The sequence below is a fragment of the Hoplias malabaricus genome, chromosome 15, assembly GCF_029633855.1.
Source record: "Hoplias malabaricus isolate fHopMal1 chromosome 15, fHopMal1.hap1, whole genome shotgun sequence".
Taxonomy (NCBI): domain Eukaryota; kingdom Metazoa; phylum Chordata; class Actinopteri; order Characiformes; family Erythrinidae; genus Hoplias; species Hoplias malabaricus.
In genome coordinates, this window is record NC_089814.1 from 1,950,898 (window position 1) to 1,955,056 (window position 4,159).

Genomic DNA, 4,159 nt, shown 5'->3' on the forward strand with positions numbered 1-4,159 from the left:
TCTAAACAAGTATTCATACACACTCTCACTGTCTCTGTATCCCTCAATGTCTCTCTCTCACTCATTGTCTCGTTATGCACCTCTTACTGACTCTCTCTCGCTGTCTCCCCCTCTCTTATTGTCTCCTTTTGTGTCTCTTACGGTCTCTCCCACTCTCTCTCTCTCTCATTCTCTGTATCTCTTACTGTTTCTCTGTCTTGCTCCCTGTCTGTCTACACTACACTACACTATACCACACTACAAAATACTATAGTACTATAGTAAAGTATAGTTTAGTGTAGCATTGTGTTGTGTAGTGTGGATTTGTATGTTATGGGATTGTGTACTTTACTCAGCTGGTTAGTGATGATATGAGTTAAACATAGTCTCTTTTTCCAGGCTGCGTGTGATAAAGATTTATTAGTTGCAGTTGGAGACTACACATGCAGTGTAGATACAGTGTAGTGTGGTATTGTATATTATAATGTAGTATTGGGTTAAATAAGTGGTATATAGTGTAGTATAATATAGTGTAGTGTGGTGTAGTTATGTATAGTGGTATAGTACAGTATATTGTAGTATTGTGTTTTGTGGTACAGTATACTGTATTATTGGGTTGTGTGGTTCAGTATATTGTAGTATTGTGTTGTGTGGTACAGTATACTGTAGTATTGTGTTGTGTGGTACAGTATATTGTAGCATTGTGTTGTGTGGTACAGTATACTGTAGTATTGTGTTGTGTGGTACAGTATATTGTAGCATTGTGTTGTGTGGTACAGTATATTGTAGCATTGTGTTGTGTGGCACAGTATACTGTAGCATTGTGTTGTGTGGTACAGTATATTGTAGCATTGTGTTGTGTGGCACAGTATACTGTAGTATTGTGTGGTACAGTATATTGTAGCATTGTGATGTGTGGTACAGTATACTGTACTATTGTGTTGTGTGGTACAGTATATTGTAGTATTGTGTTGTGTGGTTCAGTATACTCTATTATTGTGTTGTGTGGTACAGTATACTGTAGTATTGTGTGGTACAGTATACTGTAGCATTGTGTTGTGTGGTACAGTATATTGTAGCATTGTGTTGTGTGGTACAGTATACTGTAGTATTGTGTGGTACAGTATATTGTAGCATTGTGATGTGTGGTACAGTATACTGTACTATTGTGTTGTGTGGTACAGTATACTGTAGTATTGTGTTGTGTGGTTCAGTATACTCTATTATTGTGTTGTGTGGTACAGTATACTGTAGTATTGTGTTGTGTGGTACAGTATACTGTGGCGTTGTGTGGTACAGTATACTGTAGTATTGTGTGGTACAGTATATTGTAGCATTGTGTTGTGTGGTACAGTATACTGTAGTATTGTGTGGTACAGTATATTGTAGCATTGTGATGTGTGGTACAGTATACTGTAGTATTGTGTTGTGTGGTACAGTATATTGTAGTACTGTGTTGTGTGGTACAGTATATTGTACTATTGTGTTGTGTGGTACAGTATACTGTAGTATTGTGTGGTACAGTATATTGTAGCATTGTGATGTGTGGTACAGTATATTGTAGCATTGTGATGTGTGGTACAGTATACTGTAGTATTGTGTTGTGTGGTACAGTATATTGTAGTACTGTGTTGTGTGGTACAGTATATTGTACTATTGTGTTGTGTGGTACAGTATATTGTAGTATTGTGTTGTGTGGTACAGTGTATTGTAGTATTGTGTAGTACAGTATATTGTAGTACTGTGTTGTGTGGTACAGTGTACTGTACTATTGTGTTGTGTGGTACAGTATATTGTGTTGTGTGGTACAGTATATTGTAGTATTGTGTAGTACAGTATATTGTAGTACTGTGTTGTGTGGTACAGTATACTGTAATATTGTGTTGTGTGGTACAGTATATTGTAGTATTGTGTTGTGTGGTACAGTATACTGTAGTATTGTATTGTGTGGTATAGTGTAGTATAGTATAGTTTTGTGTGGTATAGTGTTGTTCCAGGAAGCACCTTTATGAAGATCTTATGAGGATTAAAGAGTACCCTGCCCAGAATAGGGTTACCGGGACCTACCCCTGGTAGTACTGTGTTGTGTGGTACAGTATATTGTACTATTGTGTTGTGTGGTACAGTATACTGTAGTATTGTGTGGTACAGTATATTGTAGCATTGTGATGTGTGGTACAGTATACTGTAGTATTGTGTTGTGTGGTACAGTATACTGTAGTACTGTGTTGTGTGGTACAGTATATTGTACTATTGTGTTGTGTGGTACAGTATATTGTAGTATTGTGTTGTGTGGTACAGTGTATTGTAGTATTGTGTAGTACAGTATATTGTAGTACTGTGTTGTGTGGTACAGTGTACTGTACTATTGTGTTGTGTGGTACAGTATATTGTAGTATTGTGTTGTGTGGTACAGTATACTGTAATATTGTGTTGTGTGGTACAGTATATTGTAGTATTGTGTTGTGTGGTACAGTATACTGTAGTATTGTATTGTGTGGTATAGTGTAGTATAGTATAGTTTTGTGTGGTATAGTGTTGTTCCAGGAAGCACCTTTATGAAGATCTTATGAGGATTAAAGAGTACCCTGCCCAGAATAGGGTTACCGGGACCTACCCCTGGTGAAGCAGTGGAACTTGGCATCGGAAACTGGTTCTTGGTCAATCTACGTCCCCACTCTCACCTATGGTCATGAGCTCTGGGTAATGACCAAAAGAACGAGATCACAGTTACAAGCGGCCGAAATGAGCTTTCTCCGATGAGTTGCTGGGTCTACTCTCCGTGATCGGGTGAGGAGCTCGGAGCAGAGTCGCTGCTCCTTCGCGTTGAGAGGAGTCAGTTGAGGTGGTTCGGGCATCGGATGAGGATGCCTCCTGGACGCCTCACTGGAGGTATACCAGGCACATCCAACTGAAAGGAGGACCCAGGGTAGACCCAGGACACCCTGGAGGGATTATATCTCCCGGTTGGTCTGGGGAGCTGGTGGAGGTTGCGGGGGACAGAGACGTCTGGGCTTCTTTGCTCACCCTGTTGCCACTGTGACCCTGAAATGGACAAGTGGAAAAGATCACACTTACACATTCATTCACACTCTCACAAATTCACTCACACTCTCACACATTCACTCTCACACTCACACATTCATTCACACACACTCTCACACATTCACTCACACACACTCTCACACCTACGGACACTTTTAAGTCTCTAATCCAGCTACCAACATGTGTTTTTGGTGCGTGGGAGGAAACTGAAGCACCCGGAGGAAACCCATGCAGACACAGAAAGAACACACCACACTCCTCACAGACAGTCACCCGGAGGAAACCCACGCAGACACAGAGAGAACACACCACACTCCTCACAGACAGTCACCCGGAGGAAACCCACGCAGACACAGAGAGAACACACCACACTCCTCACAGACAGTCACCCGGAGGAAACCCACACAGACACAGAGAGAACACACCACACTCCTCACAGACAGTCACCCGGAGGAAACCCACACAGACACAGAGAGAACACACCACACTCCTCACAGACAGTCACCCGGAGGAAACCAACACAGACACAGGGAGAACACACCACACTCCTCACTGACAGTCACCCGGAGGACACCCACGCAGACACAGAGAGAACACACCACAAACCCCACAGACAGTCACCCGGAGGAAACCCACACAGACACAGAGAGAACACACCACACTCCTCACAGACAGTCACCCGGAGGAAACCCACGCAGACACAGGGAGAACACACTACACTCCTCACAGACAGTCACACGGAGGAAACCCACACAGACAAAGAGAGAACACACCACAAACCCCACAGACAGTCACCCGGAGGAAACCCACACAGACACAGAGAGAACACACCACACTCCTAACAGGACACAATGAGGTGAATTGTGTATTGTGTGTGTGTGTGTGTGTCACCGCGACCCTGAAATGTGAAATGGACAAGCGGAAAAGAAGATGAATATATATATATATGTGTGTGTGTTGTGGTGTGAGTGTATTGTGTGTGTATTGTGTATGTCTCTCTCTCTCTCTGTTTATTGTGGACAGTAGTGGTATAAGCAGTAAACGCATTGTGTTACTGCCCTCTGCTGGTGGATCTCAGCTATGGATTCATTTATTTTCCACATTAATTGAACAGTTCTATTTTCCCCAGGTTTTA